Source organism: Engystomops pustulosus, chromosome 10 (genome assembly GCF_040894005.1).
Source record: "Engystomops pustulosus chromosome 10, aEngPut4.maternal, whole genome shotgun sequence".
Taxonomy (NCBI): Eukaryota; Metazoa; Chordata; class Amphibia; order Anura; family Leptodactylidae; genus Engystomops; species Engystomops pustulosus.
The window spans coordinates 43,089-62,015 of NC_092420.1; positions in this window are offsets into that span (position 1 = coordinate 43,089).

The window sequence follows — 18,927 nt, forward strand, 5'->3', positions numbered from 1 at the left end:
ATTGGGTGGGACACGGCCACCGAGCTGACCCTCTAGGGAATGGGAGGGGGCACTGCCACGGAGCTGACCCTCTAGGGAATGGGATGGGACATGGCCACGGAGCTGACCCCCTAGGGAATGGGATGGGACATGGCCACGGAGCTGACCCCCTAGGGAATGGGAGGGGACATGGCCGCAGCGCTGAGCCTCTAGGGAATGGGAGGGGACACTGCCACGGAGCTGACCCTCTAGGGAATGGGATGGGCATGGCCACGGAGCTGACCCTCTAGGGAATGGGAGGCGAGGGGGGCCGTGGAGCTGAACCTCTAGGGAATGGGAGGCGAGGGGGGCCGCGGAGCTGAACCTCTAGGGAATGGGAGGCGAGGGGGGCCGTGGAGCTGACCCTCTAGGGAATGGGAGGGGGCACTGCCACGGAGCTGACCCTCTAGGGAATGGGAGGCGAGGGGGGCCGTGGAGCTGAACCTCTAGGGAATGGGAGGCGAGGGGGGCCGCGGAGCTGACCCTCTAGGGAATGGGAGGCGAGGGGGGCCGCGGAGCTGACCCTCTAGGGAATGGGAGGCGAGGGGGGCCGCGGAGCTGACCCTCTAGGGAATGGGAGGCGAGGGGGGCCGCGGAGCTGACCCTCTAGGGAATGGGAGGCGAGGGGGGCCGCGGAGCTGACCCTCTAGGGAATGGGAGGCGAGGGGGGCCGCGGAGCTGACCCTCTAGGGAATGGGATGGGACACGGCCACGGAGCTGACCCTCTAGGGCAGTGGTGGCGAACCTTTAAGCGGCCGAGTGCCCAAACTGTAACCCAAAACCCCCCCTTAAGTGCCAACCAAAAATTAAAGCAGTAACTTATTGCTCCCTGTTCAACAACTTTCAATCATATTGGCCTCCTGAGGACAGCAACACGGTAGAAAGATGGGAAATTTTCAGCATTTTAGCTTCTTTCCAGGGTCCCTCTGTACACAGAGAGTCATGGGGCCAGCAGGAGGTCCTCCAAAGGTAATTCAGCCCCGTCTATACATTCTCCCTCTTCCTACAGTCCCTAGTAACAAAGCAAGTATCAAAATATGACTGAAAGCAGCATCTTTTAAGTTGCTTGGAACTGCAGGAAGATTCTTTAAATCCTGTCTGGTGCTGGGGCGATGGCCTGAGTGCCCACAGAAAGGGCTCTGAGTGCCGCCTCTGGCACCAGTGCCATAGGTTCGCCACCACTGCTCTAGGGAATGGGAGGGGACACGGCCACGGAGCTGACCCTCTAGGGAATGGGAGGGGGCACGGCCACGGAGCTGACCCTCTAGGGAATGGGAGGGGGCACGGCCACGTAGCTGACCCTCTAGGGAATGGGTGAGGGGGGCCACGTAGCTGACCCTCTAGGGAATGGGAGCGGGAGGCGAGGGGGGCCACGGAGCTGACCCCCTGGGGAGCTGCAGGATTGTCACATCTCAGTAATGTATCAGTCTCTGACCCGGCACTGCACGTTCCTAAATACACGAGCAACATCCACAGACCTGGTGATGTATCACCCCCATCATCCCTGACCCCCGGGAGCTCCCCGTGCATCACCCCCATCATCCCTGACCCACGGGAGCTCACCGTGCATCACCCCCATCATCCCTGACCCCGGGGAGCTCCCCGTGCATCACCCCCATCATCCCTGACCCCCGGGAGCTCACCGTGCATCACCCCCATCATCCCTGACCCCCGGGAGCTCACCGTGCATCACCCCCATCATCCCTGACCCCCGGGAGCTCACCGTCTGATGTCCCTAGCACAGTCGTCCCCCAGACAGTGATGATGTAGATGCTGTGGTGTCGGCGGTGCGTGCAGGGTACAGCTGTGAGTACAATGCCCCCCCCTCCCCCCTCCACCCCCCCGATTCTCCCCCTCCCCCCATCTGTAACTTGTAAACTTCCTGCATCGTCCTTTGATGTTTCGCCTCCGGCACAAAACTCATAAGAACTTCAGAAGAAATTCACCATCAGAGAGGAGATCTGTCCATCATCCCGCCCCCCAATACACTGACCCCATCGCTATCCCCCTCCTTCATCCCGCCCCCCAATACACTGACCCCATCGCTATCCCCCTCCTTCATCCCGCCCCCCAATACACTGACCCCATCGCTATCCCCCTCCTTCATCCTGCCCCCCAATACACTGACCCCATCACTATCCCCCTCCATCCTGCCCCCCAATACACTGACCCCATCGCTATCCCCGTCCTTCATCCTGCCCCCCAATACACACCCCATCGCTATCCCCCTCCTTCATCCTGCCCCCCAATACACTGACCCCATCGCTATCCCCCTCCTTCATCCCGCCCCCCAATACACTGACCCCATCGCTATCCCCCTCCTTCATCCCGCCCCCCAATACACTGACCCCATCGCTATCCCCGTCCTTCATCCTGCCCCCCAATACACTGACCCCATCGCTATCCCCCTCCTTCATCCTGCCCCCAATACACTGACCCCATCGCTATCCCCCTCCTTCATCCCGCCCCCCAATACACTGACCCCATCGCTTTCCCCCTCCTTCATCCCGCCCCCCAATACACTGACCCCATCGCTATCCCCCTCCTTCATCCCGCCCCCCAATACACTGACCCCATCGCTGTCCCCCTCCTTCATCCCGCCCCCCAATACACTGACCCCATCGCTATCCCCCTCCTTCATCCCGCCCCCCAATACACTGACCCCATCGCTATCCCCCTCCTTCATCCCGCCCCTCAATACACTGACCCCATCGCTATCCCCGTCCTTCATCCCGCCCCCCAATACACTGACCCCATCGCTATCCCCCTCCTTCATCCCGCCCCCCAATACACTGACCCCATCGCTATCCCCCTCCTTCATCCTGCCCCCCAATACACTGACCCCATCGCTATCCCCCTCCTTCATCCCGCCCCCCAATACACTGACCCCATCGCTATCCCCCTCCTTCATCCCGCCCCCCAATACACTGACCCCATCGCTATCCCCCTCCTTCATCCCGCCCCTCAATACACTGACCCCATCGCTATCCCCGTCCTTCATCCCGCCCCCCAATACACTGACCCCATCGCTATCCCCCTCCTTCATCCCGCCCCCCAATACACTGACCCCATCGCTATCCCCCTCCTTCATCCCGCCCCCCAATACACTGACCCCATCGCTATCCCCCTCCTTCATCCCGCCCCCAATACACCGACCCCATCGCTATCCCCGTCCTTCATCCCGCCCCCCAATACACCGACCCCATCGCTATCCCCCTCCTTCATCCCGCCCCCCAATACACCGACCCCATCGCTATCCCCCTCCTTCATCCTGCCCCTCAATACACTGACCCCATCGCTATCCCCCTCCTTCATCCTGCCCCCCAATACACTGACCCCCATCACTATCCCCGTCCTTCATCCCGCTCCCCAATACACTGACCCCATCGCTATCCCCCTCCTTCATCCCGCCCCCCAATACACTGACCCCATCGCTATCCCCGTCCTTCATCCCGCCCCCCAATACACTGACCCCATCGCTATCCCCCTCCTTCATCCCGCCCCCAATACACTGACCCCATCGCTATCCCCGTCCTTCATCCCGCCCCCCAATACACTGACCCCATCGCTATCCCCGTCATTCATCCCGCCCCCCAATACACTGACCCCATCGCTATCCCCCTCCTTCATCCCGCCTCCCAATACACTGACCCCATCGCTATCCCCCTCCTTCATCCTGCCCCCCAATACACTGACCCCATCGCTATCCCCCTCCTTCATCCCGCCCCCCAATACACTGACTCCATCGCTATCCCCGTCCTTCATCCCGCCCCCCAATACACTGACCCCATCGCTATCCCCGTCATTCATCCCGCCCCCCAATACACTGACCCCATCGCTATCCCCCTCCTTCATCCCGCCTCCCAATACACTGACCCCATCGCTATCCCCCTCCTTCATCCTGCCCCCCAATACACTGACCCCATCGCTATCCCCCTCCTTCATCCCGCCCCCCAATACACTGACTCCATCGCTATCCCCCTCCTTCATCCCGCCCCTCAATACACTGACCCCATCGCTATCCCCGTCCTTCATCCCGCCCCCCAATACACTGACCCCATCGCTATCCCCCTCCTTCATCCCGCCCCCCAATACACTGACCCCATCGCTATCCCCCTCCTTCATCCCGCCCCCCAATACACTGACCCCATCGCTATCCCCCTCCTTCATCCCGCCCCCCAATACACTGACCCCATCGCTATCCCCCTCCTTCATCCCGCCCCCCAATACACTGACCCCATCGCTATCCCCCTCCTTCATCCCGCCCCTCAATACACTGACCCCATCGCTATCCCCCTCCTTCATCCCGCCCCCCAATACACTGACCCCATCGCTATCCCCCTCCTTCATCCCGCCCCCAATACACCGACCCCATCGCTATCCCCGTCCTTCATCCCGCCCCCCAATACACCGACCCCATCGCTATCCCCCTCCTTCATCCCGCCCCTCAATACACTGACCCCATCGCTATCCCCCTCCTTCATCCTGCCCCCCAATACACTGACCCCCATCACTATCCCCGTCCTTCATCCCGCTCCCCAATACACTGACCCCATCGCTATCCCCCTCCTTCATCCCGCCCCTCAATACACTGACCCCATCGCTATCCCCGTCCTTCATCCCGCCCCCAATACACTGACCCCATCGCTATCCCCCTCCTTCATCCCGCCTCCCAATACACTGACCCCATCGCTATCCCCCTCCTTCATCCTGCCCCCCAATACACTGACCCCATCGCTATCCCCCTCCTTCATCCCGCCCCCCAATACACTGACCCCATCGCTATCCCCCTCCTTCATCCCGCCCCTCAATACACTGACCCCATCGCTATCCCCGTCCTTCATCCCGCCCCCCAATACACTGACCCCATCGCTATCCCCCTCCTTCATCCCGCCCCCCAATACACTGACCCCATCGCTATCCCCCTCCTTCATCCCGCCCCCCAATACACTGACCCCATCGCTATCCCCCTCCTTCATCCCGCCCCCCAATACACTGACCCCATCGCTATCCCCCTCCTTCATCCCGCCCCCAATACACCGACCCCATCGCTATCCCCGTCCTTCATCCCGCCCCCCAATACACCGACCCCATCGCTATCCCCCTCCTTCATCCCGCCCCTCAATACACTGACCCCATCGCTATCCCCCTCCTTCATCCTGCCCCCCAATACACTGACCCCCATCACTATCCCCGTCCTTCATCCCGCTCCCCAATACACTGACCCCATCGCTATCCCCCTCCTTCATCCCGCCCCCCAATACACTGACCCCATCGCTATCCCCGTCCTTCATCCCGCCCCCCAATACACTGACCCCATCGCTATCCCCCTCCTTCATCCCGCCCCCAATACACTGACCCCATCGCTATCCCCGTCCTTCATCCCGCCCCCCAATACACTGACCCCATCGCTATCCCCGTCATTCATCCCGCCCCCCAATACACTGACCCCATCGCTATCCCCCTCCTTCATCCCGCCCCCCAATACAATGACCCCATCGCTAGCCCCCTCCTTCATCCCGCCCCCCAATACACTGACCCCATCGCTATCCCCCTCCTTCATCCCGCCCCCCAATACACTGACCCCCATCGCTATCCCCGTCCTTCATCCCGCTCCCCAATACACTGACCCCATCGCTATCCCCCTCCTTCATCCCGCCCCCCAATACACTGACCCCATCGCTATCCCCGTCCTTCATTCCGCCCCCAATACACTGACCCCATCGCTATCCCCCTCCTTCATCCCGCCCCCCAATACAATGACCCCATCGCTATCCCCCTCCTTCATCCCGCCCCCCAATACACTGACCCCATCGCTATCCCCCTCCTTCATCCCGCCCCCCAATACACTGACCCCCATCGCTATCCCCGTCCTTCATCCCGCTCCCCAATACACTGACCCCATCGCTATCCCCCTCCTTCATCCCGCCCCCCAATACACTGACCCCATCGCTATCCCCGTCCTTCATTCCGCCCCCAATACACTGACCCCATCGCTATCCCCCTCCTTCATCCTGCCCCCCAATACACTGACCCCATCGCTATCCCCGTCCTTCATTCCGCCCCCAATACAATGACCCCATCGCTATCCCCCTCCTTCATCCCGCCCCCCAATACAATGACCCCATCGCTATCCCCCTCCTTCATCCTGCCCCCCAATACACTGACCCCATCGCTATCCCCCTCCTTCATCCCGCCCCCCAATACACTAACCCCCATCGCTATCCCCGTCCTTCATCACGCTCCCCAATACACTGACCCCCATCGCTATCCCCCTCCTTCATCCCGCCCCCCAATACACTGACCCCATCGCTATCCCCGTCCTTCATCCCGCCCCCCAATACACTGACCCCATCGCTATCCCCGTCATTCATCCCGCCCCCCAATACACTGACCCCATCGCTATCCCCCTCCTTCATCCTGCCCCCCAATACACTGACCCCATCGCTATCCCCGTCCTTCATTCCGCCCCCAATACAATGACCCCATCGCTATCCCCCTCCTTCATTCTGCCCCCCAATACACTGACCCCATCGCTATCCCACTCCTTCATCCCGCCCCTCAATACACTGACCCCATCGCTATCCCCCTCCTTCATCCCGCCCCCCAATACACTGACCCCATCGCTATCCCCGTCCTTCATCCCGCCCCCAATACACTGACCCCATCGCTATCCCCCTCCTTCATCCCGCCTCCCAATACACTGACCCCATCGCTATCCCCCTCCTTCATCCTGCCCCCCAATACACTGACCCCATCGCTATCCCCCTCCTTCATCCTGCCCCCCAATACACCGACCCCATCGCTATCCCCCTCCTTCATCCCGCCCCCCAATACACTGACCCCATCGCTATCCCCCTCCTTCATCCCGCCCCCCAATACACTGACCCCATCGCTATCCTCGTGCTTCATCCTGACCCCCAATACACCGACCCTATCGCTATGCCCGTCCTTCATCCCGACCCCCAATACACCGACCCTATCGCTGTCCTTCATCCTGCCCCTCCCCCCAATACACCAACCCCATCGCTATCCCCGTCCTTCATCCCGCCCCCCAATACACCGACCCCATCGCTATCCCCGTCCTTCATCCCGCCCCCCAGTACACCGACCCCATCGCTATCCCCGTCCTTCATCCCGCCCCCCAGTACACTGACCCCATCGCTATCCCCGTCCTTCATCCCGCCCCCAATACACCGACCCCATCGCTATCCCCGTCCTTCATCCCGCCCCCCAATACACCGACCCCATCGCTATCCCCGTCCTTCATCCCGCCCCCCAATACACCGACCCCATCGCTATCCCCGTCCTTCATCCCGCCCCCAATACACCGACCCCATCGCTATCCCTGTCCTTCATCCCGCCCCTCCCCCCAATACACCGACCCCATCGCTATCCCTGTCCTTCATCCCGCCCCTCCCCCCAATACACTGACCCCATCGCTATCCCCGTCCTTCATCCCGCCCCTCCCCCCAATACACCGACCCCATCGCTATCCCCGTCCTTCATCCCGCCCCCTAATACACCGACCCCATCGCTATCCCCGTCCTTCATCCTGCCCCCCAATACACTGACCCCATCGCTATCCCCCTCCTTCATCCTGCCCCCCAATACACTGACCCCATCGCTATCCCCCTCCTTCATCCCGCCCCCCAATACACTGACCCCATCGCTATCCCCCTCCTTCATCCCGCCCCCCAATACACTGACCCCATCGCTATCCCCCTCCTTCATCCCGCCCCCAATACACCGACCCCATCGCTATCCCTGTCCTTCATCCCGCCCCCCAATACACCGACCCCATCGCTATCCCTGTCCTTCATCCTGCCCCCCAATACACAGACCCCATCTCTATCCCCCTCCTTCATCCCGACCCCCAATACACTGACCCCCATCGCTATCCCCGTCCTTCATCCCGCCCCCAATACACCGACCCCATCGCTATCCCTGTCCTTCATCCCGCCCCCCAATACACCGACCCCATCGCTATCCCTGTCCTTCATCCCGCCCCCCAATACACCGACCCCATCTCTATCCCCCTCCTTCATCCCGACCCCCAATACACTGACCCCCATCGCTATCCCCGTCCTTCATCCCGCCCCCAATACACCGACCCCATCGCTATCCCTGTCCTTCATCCCGACCCCCAATACACCGACCCCATCTCTATCCCCCTCCTTCATCCCGACCCCCAATACATCAGGATCACCAGTTTCCGTGGCCTCTGGGGAGGTCAGGGGTCGTGCTTGGGGGCAGGTTGTAGGGGAATGTTCCAGCATTGGGGTTAATGTGACAATACAAGGGTCTCAGTTAATGAAGTTGGGAAGCCCCTCAAACTGCCAGTGCGACCCCCGCTCATCAGAATGAAGTCTCTGCTTGCTGGATGAAACCCCTGTCCTCACAGCCTCAGATCTGCTACAGTGTGTCAGTGCAGGTAACATGAAACAATCCCCCTGGAGTTCACCTTCTTCTGCCTGGTGCATATAAGTGCATTGTCCGTGTATAATGCGCTGTGCGGGGAGTCACTAAGATCCTGCACCCGATATCCTGCATGTGTCGCTTCCCCGCTCAGGTCCCTGGAGTTCACCTTCTTCTTCCAGTGCATGTAAGTGCATTGTCCGTGTATAATGCGCTGTGCGGGGAGTCACTAAGATCCTGCACCCGATATCCTGCATGTGTCGCTTCCCCGCTCAGGTCCCCGGAGTTCACCTTCTTCTTCCTGGTGTATGTAAGTGCATTGTCTGTGTATAATGCGCTGTGCGGGGAGTCACTAAGATCCTGCGCCCGATATCCTGCATGTGTCGCTTCCCCGCTCAGGTCCCTGGAGTTCACCTTCTTCTTCCTGGTGCATGTAAGTGCATTGTCCGTGTATAATGCGCTGTGCGGGGAGTCACTAAGATCCTGCACCCGATATCCTGCATGTGTCGGTTCCCCGCTCAGGTCCCTGGAGTTCACCTTCTTCTTCCCGGTGCATGTAAGTGCATTGTCCGTGTATAATGCGCTGTGCGGGGAGTCACTAAGATCCTGCACCCGATATCCTGCATGTGTCGCTTCCCCGCTCAGGTCCCTGGAGTTCACCTTCTTCTTCCTGGTGCATGTAAGTGCATTGCCCGTGTATAATGCACTGTGCGGGGAGTCACTAAGATCCTGCGCCCGATATCCTGCATGTGTCGCTTCCCCGCTCAGGTCCCCGGAGTTCACCTTCTTCTTCCTGGTGCATGTAGGTGCATTGTCCGTGTATAATGCGCTGTGCGGGGAGTCACTAAGATCCTGCACCCGATATCCTGCATGTGTCGGTTCCCCGCTCAGGTCCCTGGAGTTCACCTTCTTCTTCCCGGTGCATGTAAGTGCATTGTCCGTGTATAATGCGCTGTGCGGGGAGTCACTAAGATCCTGCGCCCGATATCCTGCATGTGTCGCTTCCCCGCTCAGGTCCCTGGAGTTCACCTTCTTCTTCCTGGTGCATGTAAGTGCATTGTCCGTGTATAATGCGCTGTGCGGGGAGTCACTAAGATCGTGCGCCCGATATCCTGCATGTGTCACTTCCCCGCTCAGGTCCCCGGAGTTCACCTTCTTCCTCCTGGTGCATGTAAGTGCATTGTCCGTGTATAATGCGCTGTGCGGGGAGTCACTAAGATCCTGCGCCCGATATCCTGCATGTGTCGCTTCCCCGCTCAGGTCCCCGGAGTTCACCTTCTTCTTCCTGGTGCATGTAAGTGCATTGTCCATGTATAATGCGCTGTGCGGGGAGTCACTAAGATCCTGCACCCGATATCCTGCATGTGTCGCTTCCCCGCTCAGGTCCCCGGAGTTCACCTTCTTCCTGGTGCATGTAAGTGCATTGTCCGTGTATAATGTGCTGTGCGGGGAGTCACTAAGATCCTGCACCCGATATCCTGCATGTGTCACTTCCCCGCTCAGGTCCCTGGAGTTCACCTCCTTCTTCCTGGTGCATGTAAGTGCATTGTCCGTGTATAATGCGCTGTGCGGGGAGTCACTAAGATCCTGCACCCGATATCCTGCATGTGTTGCTTCCCCGCTCAGGTCCCCGGAGTTCACCTTCTTCTTCCAGGTGCATGTAAGTGCATTGTCCATGTATAATGCGCTGTATGGGGAGTCACTAAGATCCTGCGCCCGATATCCTGCATGTGTCACTTCCCCGCTCAGGTCCCCGGAGTTCACCTTCTTCTTCCTGGTGCATGTAAGTGCATTGTCCGTGTATAATGCGCTGTGCGAGGAGTCACTAAGATCATGCACCCGATATCCTGCATGTGTCACTTCCCCGCTCAGGCCCCCGGAGTTCACCTTCTTCTTCCTGGTGCATGTAAGTGCATTGTCCGTGTATAATGCGCTGTGCGAGGAGTCACTAAGATCCTGCGCCCGATATCCTGCATGTGTCGCTTCCCCGCTCAGGTCCCCGGAGTTCACCTTCTTCTTCCTGGTGCATGTAAGTGCATTGTCCGTGTATAATGTGCTGTGCAGGGAGTCACTAAGATCCTGCGCCCGATATCCTGCATGTGTCGCTTCCCCGCTCAGGTCCCCGGAGTTCACCTTCTTCTTCCTGGTGCATGTAAGTGCATTGTCCGTGTATAATGCGCTCTGTGGGGAGTCACCAATATCGTGCGCCCGATATCCTGCATGTGTCGCTTCCCCGCTCAGGTCCCCGGAGTTCACCTTCTTCTTCCTGGTGCATGTAAGTGCATTGTCCGTGTATAATGCGCTGTGCGGGGAGTCACTAAGATCCTGCGCCCAATATCCTGCATGTGTCACTTCCCCGCTCAGGTCCCTGGAGTTCACCTTCTTCTTCCTGGTGCATGTAAGTGCATTGTCCGTGTATAATGCGCTGTGCGGGGAGTCACTAAGATCCTGCACCCGATATCCTGGATGTGTCGCTTCCCCGCTCAGGTCCCCGGAGTTCACCTTCTTCTTCCTGGTGCATGTAAGTGCATTGTCCGTGTATAATGTGCTGTGCAGGGAGTCACTAAGATCCTGCACCCGATATCCTGCATGTGTCACTTCCCCGCTCAGGTCCCTGGAGTTCACCTTCTTCTTCCTGGTGCATGTAAATGCATTGTCCGTGTATAATGCGCTGTGCGGGGAGTCACTAAGATCCTGCCCCCAATATCCTGCATGTGTCACTTCCCCGCTCAGGTCCCCGGAGTTCACCTTCTTCTTCCTGGTGCATGTAAGTGCATTGTCCGTGTATAATGCGCTGTGCGGGGAGTCACTAAGATCCTGCCCCCAATATCCTGCATGTGTCACTTCCCCGCTCAGGTCCCCGGAGTTCACCTTCTTCTTCCTGGTGCATGTAAGTGCATTGTCCGTGTATAATGCGCTGTGCGGGGAGTCACTAAGATCCTGCGCCCGATATCCTGCATGTGTCGCTTCCCCGCTCAGGTCCCCGGAGTTCACCTTCTTCTTCCTGGTGCATGTAAGTGCATTGTCCGTGCATAATGCACTGTGCGGGGAGTCACTAAGATCCTGCGCCCGATATCCTGCATGTGTCGCTTCCCCGCTCAGGTCCCCGGAGTTCACCTTCTTCTTCCTGGTGCATGTAAGTGCATTGTCCGTGCATAATGCACTGTGCGGGGAGTCACTAAGATCCTGCGCCCGATATCCTGCATGTGTCGCTTCCCCGCTCAGGTCCCCGGAGTTCACCTTCTTCTTCCTGGTGCATGTAAGTGCATTGTCCGTGTATAATGCGCTGTGCGGGGAGTCACTAAGATCCTGCGCCCGATATCCTGCATGTGTCGCTTCCCCGCTCAGGTCCCCGGAGTTCACCTTCTTCCTCCTGGTGCATGTAAGTGCATTGTCCGTGTATAATGCGCTGTGCGGGGAGTCACTAAGATCGTGCGCCCGATATCCTGCATGTGTCGCTTCCCCGCTCAGGTCCCTGGAGTTCACCTTCTTCTTCCTGGTGCATGTAAGTGCATTGTCCGTGTATAATGCGCTGTGCAGGGAGTCACTAAGGTCGTGTGCCCGATATCCTGCATGTGTCACTTCCCCGCTCAGGTCCCCGGAGTTCACCTTCTTCTTCCTGGTGCATGTAAGTGCATTGTCAGTGTATAATGCGCTGTGCGGGGAGTCACTAAGATCGTGCGCCCGATATCCTGTATGTGTCACTTCCCCGCTCAGGTCCCCGGAGTTCACCTTCTTCTTCCTGGTGCATGTAAGTGCATTGTCCGTGTATAATGCGCTGTGCGGGGAGTCACTAAGATCCTGCACCCGATATCCTGCATGTGTCGCTTCCCTGCTCAGGTCCCTGGAGTTCACCTTCTTCTTCCTGGTGCATGTAAGTGCATTGTCCGTGTATAATGCGCTGTGCGGTGAGTTACTAAGATCCTGCTCCCGATATCCTTCATGTGTCTCTTCCCCGCTCAGGTCCCTGGAGTTCACCTTCTTCTTCCTGGTGCATGTAAGTGCATTGTCCGTGTATAATGCGCTGTGCGGTGAGTTACTAAGATCCTGCGCCCGATATCCTGCATGTGTCTCTTCCCCGCTCAGGTCCCCGGAGTTCACCTTCTTCTTCCGGGTGCATGTAAGTGCATTGTCCGTGTATAATGCGCTGTGCGGGGAGTCACTAAGATCCTGCTCCCGATATCCTGCATGTGTCGCTTCCCTGCTCAGGTCCCCAGAGTTCACCTTCTTCTTCCTGGTGCATGTAAGTGCATTGTCCGTGTATAATGCGCTTTGCGGGGAGTCTCTAAGATCCTGCTCCCGATATCCTGCATGTGTCGCTTCCCCGCTCAGGTCCCCGGAGTTCACCTTCTTCCTCCTGGTGCATGTAAGTGCATTGTCCGTGTATAATGTGCTGTGCAGGGAGTCACTAAGATCCTGCGCCCGATATCCTGCATGTGTCGCTTCCCTGCTCAGGTCCCTGGAGTTCACCTTCTTCTTCCTGGTGCATGTAAGTGCATTGTCCGTGTATAATGCGCTGTGCGGGGAGTCACTAAGATCCTGCGCCCGATATCCTGCATGTGTCGCTTCCCCGCTCCGGTCCCCGGAGTTCACCTTATCCTTCCTGGTGCATGTAAGTGCATTGTCCGTGTATAATGCGCTGTGCGGTGAGTTACTAAGATCCTGCGCCCGATATCCTGCTTGTGTCTCTTCCCCGCTCAGGTCCCTGGAGTTCACCTTCTTCTTCCTGGTGCATGTAAGTGCATTGTCCGTGTATAATGCGCTGTGCGGGGAGTCACTAAGATCCTGCTCCCGATATCCTGCATGTGTCGCTTCCCTGCTCAGGTCCCTGGAGTTCACCTTCTTCTTCCTGGTGCATGTAAGTGCATTGTCCGTGTATAATGCGCTGTGCGGGGAGTCACTATGATCCTGCTCCCGATATCCTGCATGTGTCACTTCACTGCTCAGGTCCCAGGAGTTCACCTCCTTCTTCCTGGTGCATGTAAGTGCATTGTCCGTGTATAATGTGCTGTGCGGGGAGTCACTAAGATCCTGCGCCCGATATCCTGCATGTGTCGCTTCCCCGCTCAGGTCCCCGGAGTTCACCTTCTTCTTCCTGGTGCATGTAAGTGCATTGTCCGTGTATAATGCGCTGTGCGGGGAGTCACTAAGATCCTGCACCCGATATCCTGCATGTGTCGCTTCCCCGCTCAGGTCCCTGGAGTTCACCTTCTTCTTCCTGGTGCATGTAAGTGCATTGTCCGTGTATAATGCGCTGTGCGGGGAGTCACTAAGATCCTGCCCCCGATATCCTGCATGTGTCGCTTCCCCGCTCAGGTCCCTGGAGTTCACCTTCTTCTTCCCGGTACATGTAAGTGCATTGTCCGTGTATAATGCGCTGTGCGGGGAGTCACTAAGATCCTGCCCCCGATATCCTGCATGTGTCACTTCCCCGCTCAGGTCCCCGGAGTTCACCTTCTTCTTCCTGGTGCATGTAAGTGCATTGTCTGTGTATAATGCGCTGTGCGGGGAGTCACTAAGATCCTGCGCCCGATATCCTGCAAGTGTCGCTTCCCCGCTCAGGTCCCCGGAGTTCACCTTCTTCTTCCTGGTGCATGTAAGTGCATTGTCCGAGTATAATGCGCTGTGCGGGGAGTCACTAAGATCCTGTGCCCGATATCCTGCAAGTGTCGCTTCCCCGCTCAGGTCCCCGGAGTTCACCTTCTTCTTCCGGGTGCATGTAAGTGCATTGTCCGTATATAATGCGCTGTGCGGGGAGTCACTAAGATCCTGCACCTGATATCCTGCATGTGTCGCTTCCCCGCTCAGGTCCCTGGAGTTCACCTTCTTCCTGGTGCATGTAAGTGCATTGTCCGTGCATAATGCGCTGTGCGGGGAGTCAATAAGATCGTGCGCTCGATATCCTGCATGTGTCACTTCCCCGCTCAGGTCCCCGGAGTTCACCTTCTTCTTCCTGGTGCATGTAAGTGCATTGTCTGTGTATAATGCGCTGTGCGGGGAGTCACTAAGATCCTGCGCCCGATATCCTGCAAGTGTCGCTTCCCCGCTCAGGTCCCTGGAGTTCACCTTCTTCTTCCTGGTGCATGTAAGTGCATTGTCTGTGTATAATGCGCTGTGCGGGGAGTCACTAAGATCCTGCGCCCGATATCCTGCACGTGTCACTTCCCCGCTCAGGTCCCTGGAGTTCACCTTCTTCTTCCTGGTGCATGTAAGTGCATTGTCCGTGTATAATGCGCTGTGCGGGGAGTCACTAAGATCCTGCGCCCGATATCCTGCATGTGTCACTTCCCCGCTCAGGTCCCCGGAGTTCACCTTCTTCTTCCTGGTGCATGTAAGTGCATTGTCTGTGTATAATGCGCTGTGCGGGGAGTCACTAAGATCCTGCGCCCGATATCCTGCAAGTGTCGCTTCCCCGCTCAGGTCCCCGGAGTTCACCTTCTTCTTCCTGGTGCATGTAAGTGCATTGTCCGAGTATAATGCGCTGTGCGGGGAGTCACTAAGATCCTGTGCCCGATATCCTGCAAGTGTCGCTTCCCCGCTCAGGTCCCCGGAGTTCACCTTCTTCTTCCGGGTGCATGTAAGTGCATTGTCCGTATATAATGCGCTGTGCGGGGAGTCACTAAGATCCTGCACCTGATATCCTGCATGTGTCGCTTCCCCGCTCAGGTCCCTGGAGTTCACCTTCTTCCTGGTGCATGTAAGTGCATTGTCCGTGCATAATGCGCTGTGCGGGGAGTCAATAAGATCGTGCGCTCGATATCCTGCATGTGTCACTTCCCCGCTCAGGTCCCCGGAGTTCACCTTCTTCTTCCTGGTGCATGTAAGTGCATTGTCTGTGTATAATGCGCTGTGCGGGGAGTCACTAAGATCCTGCGCCCGATATCCTGCAAGTGTCGCTTCCCCGCTCAGGTCCCCGGAGTTCACCTTCTTCTTCCTGGTGCATGTAAGTGCATTGTCTGTGTATAATGTGCTGTGCGGGGAGTCACTAAGATCCTGCGCCCGATATCCTGCATGTGTCGCTTCCCCGCTCAGGTCCCCGGAGTTCACCTTCTTCCTGGTGCATGTAAGTGCATTGTCCGTGTATAATGCGCTGTGCGGGGAGTCACTAAGATCCTGCGCCCGATATCCTGCATGTGTCGCTTCCCTGCTCAGGTCCCTGGAGTTCACCTTCTTCTTCCCGGTGCATGTAAGTGCATTGTCCGTGTATAATGTGCTGTGCGGGGAGTCACTAAGATCCTGCACCCGATATCCTGCATGTGTCACTTCCCCGCTCAGGTCCCTGGAGTTCACCTTCTTCTTCCTGGTGCATGTAAGTGCATTGTCTGTGTATAATGCGCTGTGCGGGGAGTCACTAAGATCCTGCCCCCGATATCCTGCATGTGTCGCTTCCCCGCTCAGGTCCCCGGAGTTCACCTTCTTCTTCCTGGTGCATGTAAGTGCATTGTCCGTGTATAATGCGCTGTCCTGATATCTTGCCCCCCCAGGCAGTGGCTCCAGCAGCAGTGACTAAGTTCCCCACTTGTCAGGAGATGAATCACCCCCGGTGGCTCCTACCATGGAGAGGGGCACCATCCACCTTCCCCATGGATCAGCAGGGTGTTGCCCACTGTGACAGCCCCTCAGCAGTGAGCAGTGGGGTCTTGCGGGGTCCTGTCCTTGGTTCTGGCGGTCACATTGCGCTGTTACGATCGATGCTCCGGCTCTGATCTCGCCGCAGATCCGTCCTGGGACTATTAGAGGGGCGGCAGAAATAGTCGCTCCGGATCGATGCCTCCGCCAAGGACACGATGAGAATCCATATCCCGACCTCTGAGAAGCCGCAGCAGCGTACGGGGCCCCGTCACATTAACCCTTTCACATCGCCCAGATCAGAGGAGCCCCCGAGCAACAGATCCCTGCTGTCAGACCCCCATGTGCTGCAGGACCCCCAGGGGACCCTTCCTGCTCACAGGAGGCGGCTCCAGACTCGGACATATGAGCAGATCATGGATGAGACAGTGGGGGTCATTTACTAAGGGTCCGAACGCCGCACTTTCCCGGGTTTCGTGTTTTTTTCCGTTTTGCCCCGGGTTTTTGGTTCTTGGTTCCGGTTCTTTACTTTTATTATTGTGGAGTCAATGAAAGGGAATTTCAAGATTTGACGACTTTGAGTGAAATGAATGGAGACAGACGAGTGGTCGGGGTCGGGGGTCACCCCTCAGATGTGCGGTCAGACCCCCCACCGCCGCCTCTCTGTTTGTTTGGCCTCCGTCTGCTCCTTCTCTGTTTACAGTTTTGCTGATTTCTGCTCCGGATTTTTCCATCTTATAAATATTGGGAATATTCGGTGACCTCTGCCCCATCTGCTGCAGCTTCTTTAACCCTTCCCTCCCCAAGTGTTTTGCTGTGTTTGGGATTCATTATTTTGGAGCCGTTTCACCAGGATCGGCTGATCCGTGGGGGTCCGGGGGTTCAGGGCTCCGGGGGTTCAGGGCTCCGGGGGTTCTGGGAGTTCAGGGCTCCGGGGGTTCAGGGCTCCGGGGGTTCTGGGAGTTCAGGGCTCCAGGGGTTCAGGGCTCCGGGGGTTCTGGGAGTTCAGGGCTCCAGGGGTTCTGGGAGTTCAGGGCTCCAGGGGTTCTGGGAGTTCAGGGCTCCGGGGGTTCAGGGCTCCGGGGGTTCTGGGAGTTCAGGGCTCCGGGGGTTCAGGGCTCCGGGGGTTCTGGGAGTTCAGGGCTCCAGGGGTTCAGGGCTCCGGGGGTTCTGGGAGTTCAGGGCTCCAGGGGTTCAGGGCTCCGGGGGTTCTGGGAGTTCAGGGCTCCGGGGGTTCAGGGAGTTCAGGGCTCCGGGGGTTCAGGGCTCCGGGGGTTCTGGGAGTTCAGGGCTCCGGGGGTTCTGGGAGTTCAGGGCTCCGGGGGTTCTGGGAGTTCAGGGCTCCGGGGGTTCAGGGCTCCGGGGGTTCTGGGAGTTCAGGGCTCCGGGGGTTCAGGGAGTTCAGGGCTCCGGGGGTTCTGGGAGTTCAGGGCTCCGGGGGTTCAGGGAGTTCAGGGCTCCGGGGGATCAGGGCTCCGGGTGTTCTGGGAGTTCAGGGCTCCGGGGGTTCTGGGCTCCGGGGGTTCTGGGAGTTCAGGGCTCCAGGGGTTCTGGGAGTTCAGGGCTCCGGGGGTTCTGGGAGTTCAGGGCTCCGGGGGTTCAGGGCTCCGGGGGTTCTGGGAGTTCAGGGCTCCGGGGGTTCTGGGAGTTCAGGGCTCCGGGGGTTCAGGGAGTTCAGGGCTCCGGGGGTTCAGGGCTCCGGGGGTTCAGGGCTCCGGGGGTTCTGGGAGTTCAGGGCTCCGGGGGTTCTGGGAGTTCAGGGCTCCGGGGGTTCAGGGCTCCGGGGGTTCTGGGAGTTCAGGGCTCCGGGGGTTCTGGGAGTTCAGGGCTCCGGGGGTTCTGGGAGTTCAGGGCTCCGGGGGTTCAGGGCTCCGGGGGTTCTGGGCTCCGGGGGTTCTGGGGGTTCAGGGCTCCAGGGGTTCTGGGAGTTCAGGGCTCCGGGGGTTCAGGGAGTTCAGGGCTCCGGGGGTTCTGGGAGTTCAGGGCTCCGGGGGTTCAGGGCTCCGGGGGTTCTGGGAGTTCAGGGCTCCGGGGGTTCAGGGCTCCGGGGGTTCTGGGAGTTCAGGGCTCCGGGGGTTCAGGGCTCTGGGGGTTCTGGGAGTTCAGGGCTCCGGGGATTCTGGGAGTTCAGGGCTCCGGGGGTTCTGGGAGTTCAGGGCTCCGGGGGTTCTGGGAGTTCAGGGCTCCGGGGGTTCTGGGAGTTCAGGGCTCCGGGGGTTCTGGGAGTTCAGGGCTCCGGGGGTCCAGGGCTCCGGGGGTTCTGGGAGTTCAGGGCTCCGGGGGTCCAGGGCTCCGGGGGTTCTGGGAGTTCAGGGCTCCGGGAGTTCAGGGCTCCGGGGGTTCAGGGCTCCGGGTGTTCTGGGAGTTCAGGGCTCCGGGGGTCCAGGTTTGTGTAATGCGGTGACGTTCGGCCACTTCTGTAAATAAATGTTTCCTTTTCCTTCTCGTCTTGTAATAAAGTCGGGAATTTACAGATGTTGTAAATGTGACGGGGGGGGGGGATCCGGCCGGGGACAAGAGGGGGGGGGGGGCAGCGCTTCTGGGAATCGCCCCGTAGCTGTAGGTCACAATGGAGGGGGAGCTGACAATCTAAGTGGATATGGGGGTGCGGGAGGTTCTGGACCCCCCGGTGCCTGCGGACCCCTCCTCCAGGCTTCTCCTGACCCGCTCCGTGTTTATCCGTCGCCTCTTTGTTATTTCTGCGGAGCAGATGTTTATTGTCCAGATTCTTCTCTGCACGAACCTCACAACGGATCAGAACCAAGCACCAGGGGTGATCCCGCTTAGTGATGTCATAAGAACATGATGACATCACACAGAGAATCCGCCCATCGTGGACACCAGAAGATCCCGGAGCTGGGACCCTGTCACCTCGGACCACCACCCCCCAGGTCACATGATGGGTTCCCAGACCTTTGCTCA